Consider the following 17,207-nt stretch of genomic DNA (forward strand, 5'->3'; position numbering starts at 1 on the left):
TGCAGAAATCCACACAGAGACTGGTACTTGGACTTTTTCTGGATGGTTTTGGGCTCTTGTTTCCGCCTGGGGCTGGAAACTACTGACTATCCTGTGTGTAATGATTGCAATATTTTTCACATGCTGTATCTGTATTCAGTGTGGTCCAATGTTCTGCTCCATGTGTATTACTGCTTGTATGCCTACCAAAAGAAATATTACAGAAATGAAAGCACAACATATGTTAGATAAGGAAATAGCTGAAATGATGAGCATAAATATACAAGATGAATATTTAGATTATCCTAGAAAGACGAATGTCTTCAGCTAATGCTGAAAGGGTCGTCTGTTGTAGTTTAGCAGCGATTAGATTAAGCATTAGCAGAAGACATCTTGTATTTAGTAACTATTGTGAACATTTCGCGGAATCCATTTTGTATTCATGGCAGCCATTTTCTTTGCCACATGCTACCATGTGCTCACCATGTGCTCTGTCCTACCTTTCTGTTAACTACTCTTGAAAATCTGCCTAGTGACAAGTTATATTTAGCATCTCCCACTTTCGCACATGCTCAGTAAGGTCTGCAGCTGTTAGTCCTTGAAAACTGTTAGCCCCTCCTACCTGTCTACTGTGCATTTCCACATGACCTTACATGTATGCAAGTCTTGCTTCTATAGTTGTACCACCTCCTTTTAGCCCCTGCGTGGGTATAAAAGGACCATGCTCTCTCAGTTCAGTGTGCTACTTCAAACATTACCGAAGGGTGCTGTTTGAACTGTGGTACCACCTCATGAGGTTTAATAAACTTTGTCTTTTATTTCAGTTTCTGTGCCAACTTCTTCCTACATGGTCTGAGGACTTTGTGCAGAGAAAGGTGAACCCCTTGCACTAGTAGGCCTTGCTGAGGCTTACTTCAACAAAGGCCCAACTTGAATCCTGCAACAATCTGGATAGAACACTGCAGGGGCATCAGTTGTCAAATAGGCAGGCACCTCAGGGGGAGGGGGCGGCACCTCAGCCGGATGCGGGAACAAGCCCACTGGTTCTGGAGGGGGCAACATACACTGTGCTTTGTCCTGGGGGGTGCAAAGCCACAGTCTCTCAGGTAGGTGTCTTGCCCACAGGTTCTGGAGGGGACAACATGCCCTTTGCTTTGTTCTGGGGAGTGCAAAGCCACAGTCTCTCAGGTGGGTGTCCTACCCACTGGTTCTGGAGGGGGCAACAAGCCCTGTGCTTTGTCCTGGGGTGTGCAAGGCCACAGTCTCTCAAGTAGTTGACTTGCCCACTGGTTCTGGAGGGGGCAGCCAGCACAGTAGCTCCTGGAGGGTGGACCACATGGAGTCCACCGGTGGTGATGGCTGCACGGTGGTGGTGGTTGGGGGAGGCTCCTGGTCAGCCCCTGCACTCTGTGATGGCTGCACTGTGGTGGTGGTTGGGGGAGGCTCCTGGTTAGCCCCAGCACTCTGTGATGGCTGCACTGTGGTGGTGGATGGGTGAGGCTCCTAGTCAGCCCCTTCACTCTGTGATGGCTGTACGACCATGGCTGGCAGTGGGGTCCCTGTGACAGCTGGTGGTGGTAGCAGTGTTTGGCTGACAGCTTCCGCTGGCATAGATTGCCTCCTCTCCTCCTGGTCATGGGTTTGGCATCCCTTGCCCTTCCTGGCAGGGGTGGATGTGTTCTTCATCCTAAGTTGTGCTGCCTCCTTCCCCTTCAGTATAGTTGACGTGGTATCCCTACCACCACAAGTAGGTGGTGCTACAACTGTCCCCGTGGACTGTTTGGCTAAGGTGCTGGACTGGGTCCTTGCTACCCTGCCCATAAGTGCAGGAAAGGGGGCTAAGAGTAGGGAAGAGGTCAATTGTGGAACGGAAAACCTTTATAGGTACGTTGGGGCGGGAAGAGGGCGGAGTAATGGGAGTGGAGGATGAGGGAGTGGTCGGCGGAGGTGTATGTCTACTGGATTTGGGTGCAGGTGCATAGGCTGTTGTGAGGTGGATGGCTCTTGGGCTTCTGAGTGCTTGCGTTTGTGTCCTTTAGGGGGGGACAGATACGGTGGGAGAGGACACAGGGGACACGTGCCTGGATGTTGTGGAGGTGCCTAACAGTGAGGTGTGTGTTCTGCTTGATGTGGCGATGATGCTGGTAGTGGATATTGATGTAGTACATGCAGGTGTGAGTGTAGACAGAACTGGGTGGGAGGTGAAGAAGGAGGAGGAAGGGAGACAGTGGATATTGTGTCTGCAACTGAATGGTGTTTGTAAGAGTGCCTGTGGAATGAAGTGTGTTGCTTTTGTTTGCCTGTGCCACTTTTGCGTGTTGACTTATGTACATGCGTGTCTGTCTGTGCTTGGGATGGGTTGGGGTTGAGGAGAATGGGACTGGGAAGTGGAAGTTGGAGGGGGATGGCTGAAACAGGGACAATGGCTGCCATCAGAGAGGAGGCCAAAGCCTGAATCGATCTCTGTTGGGTCGCCAATCCACCATGAATGCCCTCCAGGAATGCATTGCATTGATGCATCTGGGCTGCCAGCCCTGGATGGCATTCACAATGGTTGACTTCCCTAAAGAGATGGATCTCAGGAGGTCAATAGCCTCCTCACTCAGGGCAGCAGGGGTGACTGGGGCAGGGCCTGAGGTGCCTGGGGCGAAGGAGATGCCCACCCTCCTGGGTGAGCGGGCACGGGCAACTTGCTGAGGGGCTACTGGGAGGGCGGTACGTGGGGTGGCGGCTGCAGCTGGGGTGGTCACAGAGGTGTCCGCCACCACCAGGGAGCTCCCATTGGAGGAGGTTGTATTGTCCCTCCCAGTCTCTACCGTGGTGCTCCCCTCACCCTCCATCGCACTGGTGCCCTCAGAGTCGGTAGACTCTGCCTCCAGGGTCCTGTGGGATGCAGCTCCCTCTGTCGCCGGTGCCTCTGCTCCTCCGTCAGATGATGTTAATGCACATAAGGACAGGATGACAAAACAAGAAAGGGGGGGAGAGAGACAAAGGATACACAGGGTCAATGACTGCACCAACATCACCATTGGCGTACACAGCACCCTCACACACAGGGAACAGGCCTACGCACTATGCATGGCACTACCAGTGAAATGGCTACTCACTAAGGAATGAGGAGGGGCACACACTGACAACTGCAGCACACCTGGGACGCACAAGTTTAGGAAAGTAGCCTCTTTCTAGCATGGTTACCCCCACTTTTGGCCTGTTTGTGAGTGTGTGTCAGTGTGTTATTACTGTGTCACTGGGATCCTGCTAGCCAGGACCCCAGTGCTCATAGATAAAAACCGATATGTCAGTGTGTTTTGCCTGTCTCACAGGGATCCTGCTAGCCAGGACCCCAGTGCTCATAGTTTGTGGCCTAATATGTATGCCTGTGTAGTGCCTAACTGTGTCACTGAGGCTCTGCTAACCAGAACCTCAGTGCTTATGCTCTCTCTGCTTTTACATTTGTCACTGTAGGTGAGTGACTTCATTTGCCAATTTCAATTGGCACACTGGACCCACTTATAAGTCCCTAGTATATGGTACCTAGGTACCCAGGGCATAGGGATTCCAGGAGATCCATATGGGCTGCAGCATTTCTTTTGCCACCCATAGGGAGTTCAGACAAACCCTTGCACAGGCCTGCCATTGCAGCCTGCGTGAAATAACGTACACATTATTTCACAGCCATTTACACTGCACTTAAGTAACTTATAAGTCACCTTCACTTGCTGAAGGTTGGGTGCAAAGTTACTAAGTGTGAGGGCACCCTTGCACTAGCAAAGATGCCCCACATAGTTCAGGGCCATTTCCCTGGACTTTATGAGTGCGGGGACGCCATTACACGGGTGCACTACATATAGGTCAATACCTATATGTAGCTTCACAATGCTAACTCCGAATATGGCCATGTAACATGTCTAAGATCATGGAATTGTCCCCCCATTCCAAATCTGGTATTGGAGAGACAATTCCATGCATCCTGGGAGCTCCACCATGGACCCCCAGTACTGCCAAACCAGCTCTCTGAGGCTTGCACTGCAGCTACAGCTGCTGCCACCAATCAGACAGGGTTCTGCCCTCCTAGGGTCTGGGCAGCCCAGTCCCAGGAAGGCAGAACACAGCATTTCCTCTGAGAGCAGGGTGTTACACACTCTCCATTTGGAAATAGGTGTTACAGGCTGGGGAGGGGTAGCCTCACCCAGCCTCTGGAAATGCTTTGAAGGGCACAGATGGTGCCCTCCTTGCATAAACCAGTCTACACCGGTTCAGGGACCCCTTCTCTCCTGCTCTGGTGGGAAACTGGACAAAGGAAATGGGAGTGACCACTCCTCTGTCCGTCACCACCCCAGGGGAGGTGCCCATAGCTCCTCCAGTGTGTCCCAGACTTCAGCCATCTTGCTTTGCAAGGTGTAGGGGCACTCTGGAGGGCTCTGAGTGGCCAGTGCCAGTAGGTGACATCAGAGACAACTCCTGATAGGTCCATACCTAATAAGGTAGCCAATCCCCCTCTCAGGGCTATTTTAGGGTCTCTCCTGTGAGTTCTCTTCAGATTCTGCTTGCAAGTTTCCTTCATGAATCCTCTGCAACAACTTCAGACTCTTCTGACCTCCGATCAACCACAGCCTTCTCTAAGGAATGCTGTAACTGCAACAGAGTGTCTACAAGAGACACTTTTGTTCAGCAACCTCAGCTCCAAGTCAGTAACTGCAACAGTTTCCATGGTGTGCACGCTCTGGAGACTCCCTGTCTTCATCCTGCACCAGAAGAACCAAATAAATCTCCCATGGAGTGACGGAATCACTCCCCTGCTCCAAGCAGGCACCTTCCAAGGTGATGACCGGTACGCTGGGACTCCTCTAACAGCGACGAGCGTGTTCCTAAGGACACAGAGGGTGGACATCATCGACTTAGACTGTCCTGATGTCCTGCTGATGCAATTTGGAGGAGGTAAGACCTTGCCTTCCCTGAAAATTACAGTATCCCTGTGTATTGCATCTTCTTTGCTTCCTGAAGCCTCTGTGCACTCTTTGCAAAATTCCTTCATGTGCAGCCTGGCTCAGGTCACTAGCACTCCACCCTGTGACGCTCAACTCGCTGAGTTGTTCTCCGGCGGCGTGGGACCTTCTTTTGTTGTGCTGCATCAACCTCATTTTGCACCTCCTTTGAACCCAGATCCTGCTGCTTCTGGGGGTGCTGGCTGGCATCTTGAGGGCTATCTAAACTGCTGACATCCCCCTCTTCCTCCTCACACAGAGTTGAGGCCCCCAGGTCCCTCCTGGGTCCATCCAGCGCCATTTTGTTGAAAAATGCACTTTTGTCGTAGCCAAGGCTTGTTGGCTCCTTCCAACACGAAATCTCATCTGCAACGATCTTCGCACCGTGGGGCATCTTTTACATCATGCCACTGAAAACGGGGAAGTTTGGTATCAGACTTCTCAGCACAATAAATGTACACTGATGCCAGTCTGACTTTATTGTGAAATACACCCAGAGGGCATCTTAGAGATGCCCCCTGAAAAGATACCTGAATTCCAGTGTGGGCTGACTAGTTTTTGCCAGCCTGCCACACACCAGGCATGTTGCTGGCCACATGGGGAGAGTGCCTTTGTCACTCTGTGGCCAGGAACAAAGCCTGTACTGGGTGGAGGTGCTTCTCACCTCCCCCTGCAGGAACTGTAACACCTGGCGGTGAGCTTCAAAGGCTCACCCCCTTTGTTACAACACCACAGGGCATCCCAGCTAGTGGAGATGCCTGCCCCTCAAGCCACTGCCCCCACTTTTGGCGGCAAGGCTGGAGGAGATAATGAGGAAAACAAGGAGGAGTCACTACCCAGTCAGGACAGCCCCTAAGGTGTCCTGAGCTGAGGTGACTCTTACTTTTAGAAATCCTCCATCTTGCAGATGGAGGATTCTCCCAATAGGATTAGGAATGTGCCCCTCTCCCAACAGGGAGGAGGCACAAAGATGGTGTAGCCACCCTCAGGGCCAGTAGCCATTGGCTACTGCCCTTCCAGACCTAAAAATACCCCTAAATTGAGTATTTAGGGGCTCCCAGAACCGAGGAAGATAGATTCCTTCAACCTAAAGAAGAAGAAGGACTGCTGACCTGAAGCCCTGCAGTGAAGACGGAGACGACAACTGATTTGGCCCCAGCCCCACCGGCCTCTCTCCCTACTTCGAAGAAAACTGCAACAGCGACGCATCCAACAGGGTCCAGCAACCTCTGAAGCCTCAGAGGACTACCCTGCATCTAAAGGACCAAGAAGCTCCTGAGAACAGCGGCCCTGTTTAAGAAACTGCAACTTTTTGAAACAAAGAAGCAACTTTTAAAGACCACACGTTTCCCGCCAGAAGCGTGAGACTTTCCACTCTGCACCCGACGCCCCCGGCTCGGCCTGCGGAAAACTAATACTACAGGGAGGACTCCCCAGCAACTGCGAGCCCGTGAGAAGCCAGAGTTGACCCCCCTGAGCCTCCACAGCGACGCCTGCAGAGGAAATCCAGAGGCTCCCCCTGACCGCGACTGCCTGCTTCAAGGAACCCAACGCCTGGAAACTACACTGCACCTGCAGCCCCCAGGACCTGAAGGAACCGAACTCCAGTGCAGGAGCGAACTCCAGGTGACCCTCTGCCTAGCCCAGGTAGTGGATACCCTGAGGAGCCCCCCTGTGCCTGCCTGCATCGTTGAAGAGACCCCCGGGTCTCCCCATTGATCCCTATTAGAAACCCGACGCCTGTTTGCACTCTGCACCCGGCCACCCCTGTGCTGCTGAGGGTGTACTTTCTGTGCCTGCTTGTGCCCCCCCCCAGTGCCCTACAAAACCCCCCTGGTCTGCCCTCCGAAGTCGCGGGTACTTACCTGCTGGCAGACTGGAACCGGAGCACCCCTATTTCTATTGAATCCTATGTGTTTTGGGCACCACTTTGACCTCTGCACCTGACCGGCCCTGAGCTGCTGTTGTGGTAACTTTGGGATTGCCTTGAACCCCCAACGGTGGGCTACCTTGGACCCAACTTTGAACCCTGTAAGTGTTTTACTTACCTGTGAACTTAACATTTACTTACCTCCCCCAGGAACTGTTGATTTTTGAAGTGTCCACTTTTAAAATAGCTTATTTCCATTTTTGCCAACACTGTACATGCTATTGTGATAATTCAAAGTTCCTAGAATACCTGAGTGAAATACCTTTCATTTAAAGTATTGTTTGTAAATCTTGAATCTGAGGTTCTTAAAATAAACTAAGAAAATATATTTTTCTATATAAAAACCTATTGGCCTGGAATTTGTCTTTGAGTGTGTGTTCCTCATTTATTGCCTGTGTGTTTACAACAAATGCTTAACACTACCCTCTGATAAGCCTACTGCTCGACCACACTACCACAAAATAGAGCATTAGAATTATCTCTTTTTGCCACTATCTTACCTCTAAGGGGAACCCTTGGACTCTGTGTATACTATTTCTTACTTTGAAATAGTATATACAGAGCCAACTTCCTACACAAGCTAAGTAAGCATTATTTTACATCCAAACCCTTAGCCACCAGAGGACCTATGCTGCCATGTCTGGCCTGGCCTAGGGGCACCCAAGGACACAAAACCAACACCCGGATACCACCCCACCAGCCGTACGTTGTAATTATAGACACTGTACTCACCCCCTTGTGGCTGCTGTGATGCCCTCAAGTGCCCATCCAGCTCAGGGTAGGCCACCGCCAGTATGCAGACCATCAGGGGGGTCAGGGTCCGACAGGCACCTCTTCCTTGTTTAGAGGCCATCCCCATCTGGGCCTCTGTGGTCTTCTGTGCCGAGCGTCTCAGGTACTCCCACCGTTTGGGACAGTGGGTGCTCCACCTGATATAGACTCCCAGGGTCCGCACCTCCTTGGCAATGGCACACCAAATTCTCTTCTCTTGATGGGTGCTGACCTGCAGAGGCAATACAGACAGGAGAACACCATAAAACAAACAGTCCAGCCTGTCACACAAATTGCCCACTATACCCGTTTGCATCACCATTGGCACAAAGATAGCCCAGCCCACAACATGAACACCATGTACACCGCCAAGAGGACATCCACCCATCCCCCTTACACGAGGCCTTCACACACAACTCCATGCATTCATGCCACATGCATCGTGCCCACAGTGTACTTACCTGTTGGTCTGGAGGCCCCTACAGCAGTCCTTACTGGGGTAGGACTCCAGCCACCAGTCGCTCCAACTCCTCAGAAGTAAAGGCTGTGGCCCTTTCCCCAGTCACACGGGCCATGGTAGGTTCCAGACACAGGTCACAGCAGCACATGCAGTGTAGGTCCTCTCCTATGGAAAGTCAGGAAACAAGTGAGGAATCAGATAGAAAATGGCAGTCATGTCCGCGGTGGTGCATACCGTCACCGCAGCCGTAGATCCCCATTGTCCACTGTACCCCATAGGCCCCAATATTAACCAATAAGGAATAGCACGGCGGTTCACGACCGCCTACTGCCATGGTGCACAACGTTGGCGGCATTACCTCACTTCCACCTGTCCCTCCACACAGGACAGGCGGTTGCCACTTCAGGGGGGGTGAACAGGCCTATCGATAATTGCTGCATCACAGGATCAATAGGCACATACTTCATAAATTACACTGTCCCATAACATGTTTGTACGATGTGGACTGCTGTTGTGTCTCCATTGTTCAGTTTGTGACAGCCTACTCACTCTTATGTCCCTTAGATACCTACCGCTGCGGACGAATAGGAGATGGAGACATACCCCCATGTGCAGACTCTGGTGGACTTGGCAACACTGGAGGACAGGCACATAATACTCACCAATAGACTGGACAGGGCCACAATCACAGAGCTTTGTGCCCAATTGGAACCTGACCTCATATCAGCTATCCGTCATCCCACTGGGATACCCCTTCTTGTGCAGGTTCTATCAGTGCTCCATTTCCTGGCAACTGGTTCATTCCAAGTGACAGTGGGCTTGGAAGCAGGAATGTCACAACCAATGTTCTGAATAGTGCTAGCAAGAGTCTTGTCTGCTCTGATAAAACACAAGTGCAGCTACATTGCTTTCCCTCAGGTGGAGGATTTGGCCACTGTGAAGGCCGGGTTTTAGACTATGGGACATATCCCCAATATAATTCGGGCAATTGACGGAACACATATTGCATTTCTACCCCTGCCAGAATTAACAGGTGTTCAGCAATCGTAAGAGTTTCCTCTCCATAAATGTGCAGATGGTGTGCTTGGCGGACCAGTACATCTCCCACGCCAATGCTAAGTATCCAGGGTCAGTGCATGATGCCTTTGTCCTGAGGAATAGCAGCATCCCAAATGTGACATCCCAACTACAGAGGCACAGGGTGTGGCTAATAGGTGAGCCCTAGTTCCCACCCAGTATATGTTGGTGTATGCTTATGGTGTTGGCCATACAGGTATAGGATAGTGTGTGGCTAAATGTTGTCCCTCAATATTTGCAGATGACTCTGGTTACCCAAACATATCATGGCTGCTGACCCCTGTGAGGAATGCCAGGACAGGGGCTGAAGAACATTATAATGAGGCACATGGGCGAACCAGAAGGATAATTGACAGGACCTTTGGCCTCCTGAAGGCCAGGTTGAGGTGCCTCCATCTGACAGGTGGATCCCTGTGCTACTCACAGAAGGTCTGCCAGCCAGTAGAGGCATGCTGCATGTGCACAACCTGGCCCTCAGACGGCATGTATCTTTTCTGCAGGAGGAGGAGACTGGAGCTGCCCCTGTGGCAGCAGTGGACCCTGAGGACAGTGAGGATGAGGAGGCAGAGGATGAGGATGTGGACAACAGAACATCAGAGATACGTCAGTACATCCAATGACACACAGGTGAGACATTTCTATGTGTATTGGTGTATTCTGTGTGGCATTGGCATGCTGGCATTACCCACTTCTTTGCCCTACTTACTGTTACCTATGGATATTCATTTTGCAGATGTTGTTGATATGATAACATTCTCCTGGTGTGATCACAACAGCCAGCTACAGGTCATTAATTCTATGCTCATACTACTTACAGTTCATTTGCAATGGTTGTAGCTGTTTCAATCAATACACATTTGCAATACATGAAAATGCTAGTAGTCAAGTTTCATTCAAGGCTGTTTATTGTGCTAATATATAGAAGGGACAGTGCAATGGAATGGGGTGATGATGTAGGAACGTCCAGGGTATTGTCCCAGTCTGTTTGTAGCACAGGTGCAATGTCCATGGGGATATAGGAATGGGAGCAATGGCAGTTGAAGGTGGACAAGGTGACTGAGTGGGACACAAGAGGGACAATCAGGAGAGTCATTTCCTACCGGTGGTCTTGGCAAGTGTCTCTGACTTCGGTCTGGTTCACAGGGAACGTTTGCGGGGTGTTTCACATTCTGCAGGGGGAGGGGTTCTGGTGGCCTGTGGGTCCTGTGGCAGGGCCTCCTGCCAACTAGCGGCAGCGGAAGTGGAGGGCTGGTCAGTAGGCTGGCTAGTGGTAGGGGCCCGCTGATGTGACACTGCCTCCCTCATAATGTTGGTCATGTTTGCCAGCACCCCTGCTATGGATATCAGGGTGATGTTGATGGCCTGCAAGTCCTCCCTGATCCCCTGATACTGTCCCTCCTGCCTGTTCTCCTGCACTTTGTCTAGGATCTGGCAAATCGTGTCCTGGGAATGTTGGTAGGCTCTCAGGATCTCAGCGAGTGTCTCCTGGTGAGTCGGTTCCCTGCTCCTGTCCTCCCCCTGGCGCACAGCAGTCCTCCCAGTGTCCCTGTTGGCCTGTGCCTCTGTCTCCTGAACGGTGTGCCCACTGCCACTGACTCCAGGTCCCTGATTGTCTTGTGTGCGAGGTGTGGCCTGGGGTCCCTGTACAGGTCAGCACACTGTTGACTGACGTGTCCTGGGGGCAGCGGTGTGGGTACGCTGGTGGGTGCTGTGGTGTTGGATCCTGATGGGGGAGGCTCTGTGGTGGTCTGTGACTGGGCTTGGGTGACCAGCTGTCCAGTGGTCCCTGATGGGCCAGGTAGATCGTCCAGATCCTGAAGTCCAGAGTTACTGTCATCACTGTGGGACTCTTCTGTTCGGGGACTGGATAGTGATATTGACTGGGGTACCTGTGGGGATGTAAATGATGTATTATGCTTCAGGTGTCTGACATTTGTACTTCTGTAGCTTCCCCTCTATGATTGTTGTTCCCCTGCCAGCGTTTGCTTGTGTATGTTGGTGTATAGTGGTTATGATAGTTTCCCTATGCTGTGCATGCTTTGGTGATGAGTGTCCATGCAGGACTGGTAGGAGTGTCCATGCGTTGGTACAGCATGCAGGGCTTGGCATATGGGATATGGTGGAGTGGTGGGATGCAGGTATGGGGGTGATAATTGTTAAAAGTTGACTTACCAGTGTCCAGTCCTCCTCCAACTCTGGCGAGTCCCTCAGGATGCAGTAGTGCCAAGACTTGCTCCTCCCATACTGTGAATTGTGGGGGAGGAGGTGGGGGTCCACTGCGAGTCCTCTATATGGCGAGCTTGTGTCTTGCTGCAATGGAACGTAGGTTCCCCGTAGGTCGTTCCACCTCTTCCTGATGTCATCTCTTGTTCTTGGATGCTGTCCCACGGTGTTGACCCTGTTCATGATTCTCCGCCATAGCTCCATCTTCCTTGCTGTTGATATCTGCTGCACCTGTGCTCCAAAGAGCTGTGGCTCTACCCTGAAGATTTCCTCCTCCATGACCCTTAACTCCTCCTTAGTGAAACGGCTGTGCCTTTGTAGTGCCATGGGGCTTGTGTGATGTGTGTTGGTAAGGGTGTGTTAGGTAATGTGGTGGGGTGTGTGTAGGAAAGTACCATCTTGCCTTGCATGTTACCCCCATTTTTACTAGCATGTATGTTTGTTTTGGCCTGTGTCACTGGGATCCTGCTAGCCAGGATCCCAGTGCTCATAAAGTGTGCCCTGTATGTGTTCCCTGTGTGGTGCCTAACTGTATCACTGAGGCTCTGCTAACCAGAACCTCAGTGTGAATGCTCTCTCTGCTTTTTAAATTGTCACTGCAGGATCGTGACTAATTTTACCAATTCTTATTGGCACACTGGAACACCCTTATAATTCCCTAGTATATGGTACCTAAGTACCCAGGGTATTGGGGTTCCAGGAGATCCCTATGGGCTGCAGCATTTCTTTTGCCACCCATGGGGAGCTCAGATAGTTCTTACACAGGACTGCCACTGCAGCCTGAGTGAAATAACGTCCACGTTAATTCACAGCCATTTTACTCTGCACTTAAGTAACTTATAAGTCACCTATAGGTCTAACCCTCACTTAGTGAAGGTTAGGTGCAAAGCTACTTAGTGTGAGGGCACCCTGGCACTAGCCAAGGTGCCCCCACATTGTTCAGGGCAAATGTCCCGGACTTTGTGAGTGCGGGGACACCATTACGCGTGTGAACTACATATGGGTCAATACCTATGTGTAGCGTCACAATGGTAACTCTGAACATGGCCATGTAACATGTCTAAGATCATGGAATTGTCACCCCAATACCGTTCTGGTATTGGGGGGACAATTCCATGCTTCCCCGGGGCTCCAGCATAGAGCCCGGGTACTGCCAAACTAACTCTCTGGGGGTTTCTCTGCAGTTACCGCTGCTGCCAACACTCAGACAGGATTCTGCCCCCCTGGGGCCTGGGCAGCCCAGTCCCAGGAAGGCAGAACAAAGGATTTCCTCTCCCTTTGGAAATAGGTGTTAAGGGCCTGAGAGGAGTAGCCTCTCCTGGCCTCTAGAAATGCTTTGAAGGGCACAGATGGTGCCCTCCTTGCATAAGCCAGTCTACACCGGTTCAGGGATCCCCCAGCCCTGCTCTGGTGCGAAACTGGACAAAGGAAAGGGGAGTGACCACACCCCTGACCAGCACCTCCCATGGGGAGGTGCCCAGAGCCCCTCCAGTGTGTCCCAGACCTCTGCCATCTTGAATGCAGAGGTGTGAGGGCACAATGGAGACCTCTGAGTGGCCAGTGCCAGCAGGTGATGTCAGAGACCCCTCCTGATAGGTGCTTACCTCTCTTTGTAGCCAATCCTCCTCTGAGGGCTATTTAGGGTCTCTTCTGTGGGTTTCTCACCAGATAATGAACGCAAGAGCTCACCAGAGTTCCTCTGCACTTTTCTCTTCGACTTCTGCCAAGGATTGACTGCTGACTGCTCCAGGACGCCTGAAAAACTGCAACAAAGTAGCAAGAAGACTACCAGCAACATTGTAGCTCCTCATCCTGCCGGCTTTCTCGACTGTTTCCTGGTGGTGCATGCTCTGAGGGTTGTCTGCCTTCACCCAGCACTGGAAGCCAAGAAGAAATCTACAGTGGGTCGACGGAATCTTCTCCCTGCCAACGCAGGCACCAAACTTCTGCATCACGGGTCCTCTTGGTGCCCTCTCATCTTGACGAGCGTGGTCCCTGGATCACAGGAGCTTTATCCAAGTGTCTCTGACCGTCCAGTGGCCCTTCTGTCAAAATTTGGTGGAGGTAAGTACTTGCCTCCCCACGCCAGACAGTAATCCTGTGTACTGCTTGAACTGCAGCTGCTAGGGCTTCTGTGCACTTTTGCAAGACTTCCTTTGTGCACAGCACAGCCCAGGTCCCCAGCACTCCATCCTACATTGCCCAACTCGCTGAGTTGACCTCTGACTTCGTGGGACTCCCTTTTGTTGTGCTGAGACAACTGCTGTGCTCAGATCTTCTGAATGCCTGTTCAGGTGCTTCTGTGGATGCTGCCTGCTTCTGCATGGGTTCTCTGTGTTGCTGAGCACCCCTCTGTCTCCTCCTCCAAGGGGCGACCTCCTGGTCCTTCCTGGGCCCTGGCAGCACCCAAAATCCTCAACCAAAACTCTTGCAGCTAGCAAGGCTTGTTTGTGGTCTTTCTGTGTGGAAACAACTCTGCATCCTCTAACACACAGTGGGACATCTTCTGACCAAAGGAGACATTACTGACACTTTCTGTTGTTACAGAATCTTCAGCTTCTTCCACCCTTTTGCACCGTCTTCCGAGGTTTAGTGGGCTCCTGCCCCCCCGGACACTTGCGTGACTCTTGGACTTGGTCCCCTTCCTTTGCAGGTCCTCAGGTCCAGGAATACGTCTTCAGTGCTTTACAGTCAGTTGTTGTCTCTGCAGAATCCCCCATCTCGACTTTACTATCTTTCTGGGGTAGTAGGGTAACTTTACTCCTACTTTTCATGGTTTTGGGGTGGGGTATCTTAGACACCGTTAGTGTTTTCTTATACTCCCAGTGACCCTCTACACACTACACTAGGCCTGGGGTCCATTCGTGGTTCACATTCCACTTTTGGAGTATATGTTTTGTGTTGCCCCTAGGCCTATTGTCTCCTATTGCATTCTATTGTGTTCTACAGTGTTTGCACTACTTTTCAAACTGTTTACTTACCTGATTTTGATTTGTGTGTATATTTTGTGTATATTAATTACCTCCTAAGGGAGTATATCCTCTCAGATACTTTTGGCATATTGTCACTAAAATAAAGTACCCTTATTTTTAGTAACTCTGTGTCAGAGTCACCAGATCCTCGGGGTCTGTGCACGTTCCCAACACGTCCACCACTGAACAGCTCCAAGACTCTGATAGATAAATCACAGAGACTGAGAGAGTTCACGAGGGCAAGAGGGGATTAGGAAGGAAATAGCTGGGAAGGAGACCTGTAGTAAGAAAAAGATTAGAACACATGATATGAAAATTATATCTCCTGAAATCAATACTAGACTATGGGGGTCATTCCTACCCTGGCGGTCTATGACCGCCATTGTAGGTGACGGAGGAAGCACCGCCAACAGGCTGGCGGTGCTTCCGGGGGCATTCTGACCGCGGCGGTAAAGCCACGGTCAGAAAAGTGAACCGCCGGCTTCCCGCTGCCCCAGGGAATCCTCTACGGCGGCGCTGCAAGCAGCGCCGCCATGGGGATTCCGACCCCCTTCCCGCCAGCCTGGTTCTGGCGGTTTTCACCGCCAGAACCTGGCTGGTGGAACGGGTGTCGTGGGGCCCCTGGGGGCCCCACATAGATTTTCAGTGTCTGTGTGGCGGACACTGAAAATCGCGACGGGTGCAACTGCTCCCGTCGCACCCCTTCCACTCCGCCGGCTCCATTTGGAGCCGGCATCCTCGTGGAAGGGGGTTTCCCGCTGGGCAGGCGGGCGGCCTTCTGGCGGTCGCCCGACAGCCCAGCGGGAAGCTCAGAATGACCGCCGCGGTCTTTCGACCGCGGTACGGTCTTCTGGCGGTTCCCGCTTGGTGGGCGGCGACCGCCGCCCTCCAATCTAGGAATGACCCCCTATGATTCTAAGCCTAGTCACTCTGAAAACATGAACAATCTAAGAGTTAAGTTTAAAATGACTAAGTTTCAAGATGGCCAGATACCTGTAAGGGAATTAAGATGAATTAAAGGAAAACTTTCTTATTCAAGTACTTTCCTTTACATGAGAATCAGAAAAAACATTCTGACTAAATTTTAAACCAGTCATATCAATCCTGTTTTGAGAATGTATACTAGGACCATACAATATTGCATCTAGAAACTCTGGCCTTCTGTGTACTCTTAAAATGTTTCAACACAAATTGCTCATATTGCCGATATATATATATATGTATATATATATATAATAAACACCATAAAAGGATTGTGCACCATGAATAACACAATATGGATTCAGGAAACAAATCACATAACTTGTCAACTCGAATATTACATAATAAATATCTTAGAATAGTGGCATACAATAAACAACATGAAATAAACTCGAGGAGAGAATCGTGCGTCTTGCCGATTCGAGTGTCTCCATGTAAAATACCAAGAAATGGTAGCACACAATGAATATCAAAGTCAAATCATCATAAATCGAATCGCGCGTCTTGCCGATTCGTAAAACACGATGTAAATGTCAAGAAATAACAGCTCACAATAAATAACAAGATCAAATTACAATGAAACGAATCGCGCTTCTTTTGCCGATTCTTAAGCCACCATGTAAATGTCAAGAAATGGTAGCGCGCAATGAACAACAAAGTTAAATCCTCATAAAACGAGTTGCGCGTCTTGCCAATTCGTAAAACATCATGTAAATGTCAAGAAATAGTAGCGCGCAATGGACAACAATGTTTAAACACCATAAAACGAATTGCACGTCTTGACGATTCTTAAGCCACCATGCCAATGTCAAGAAATGGTAGCACGCAACGAATAACAAAGTCAAACCTTTATGAAACAAATTGCGCGTCTTGCCTATTTGTAAACTACCATATAAATGTCAAGAAATGGTAGTGCGCAAGTAATCTGTTACTCATTTAAGAATTAAACCAAGAATATGAAAATTCTCAATAACGGTGTCGGAACAGTCCAACCACCGTCTTACCGCTTGGAACAATGATCACCAATGAAGGATGAAGGACAGAAGACTGGAAGATCCAAATAGGCCGCCAGGACAGGAGCTCAGGAAGAAGCTGCTGCTCTGCACCGGGACCTCTGAATAGTGAGCACTGGGAGTTGGGCTGGCTCTCTTTTATAGAGTCTTGGCCCAGCCCAGAACCACGCCCAGGCATGTTGCAGGGAAAGTCTCTGGAAGGCCCTGGAGAGGAGCCACACCCTAACACACTCTGAAAACCTGCAGCAATTCATTGCAAAGGAACAGTATTTGTAAGCATATTAAAAATAAGTTTTCAGGATTGAACTCTGCAATGCAAAAGGTTAAACCACAACATATCAGCACAATGCATAAATTACGTTGTTTTGAGAGTGCTGGGTTTTTGCATTTTTGTCGCCAATAGAGAGCGTACTGCTCTGGTGTTGACTGTACTCCCCTCTCCCAGACGCGCTCTAGGGCCTGGTTTGCTTGGATTAAGACGATGAAAGCGTCTCACAAGTACTGGAGCATGAACATCAGATGCGGAAACCCATGAGTTCCTTTCAGGACCATAACCTTTCTCTTAGATTAAGTACCATAGATTATGCCCTCTCAGTTTAGAATCCAACACTTTCTTGACTTCTTATTCTTCTTCCCCTTGTACTAGAACAGGAGCTGGATGAGGGTGGACCTTTTGGACTGCCTTTTTCAAGAGGGAAGTGTGGAACACTGGATGAATCCGTAAGGATCTGGGCAATTGTAGTTTATAGGTCACCGGATTGATTTGCTGAAGGACAGTATAAGGACCTATGAATTTGGGTTTAAACATGTGCTTCT

The sequence above is a fragment of the Pleurodeles waltl genome, chromosome 1_1 (genome assembly GCF_031143425.1).
Source record: "Pleurodeles waltl isolate 20211129_DDA chromosome 1_1, aPleWal1.hap1.20221129, whole genome shotgun sequence".
In the NCBI taxonomy this organism is placed as follows: domain Eukaryota; kingdom Metazoa; phylum Chordata; class Amphibia; order Caudata; family Salamandridae; genus Pleurodeles; species Pleurodeles waltl.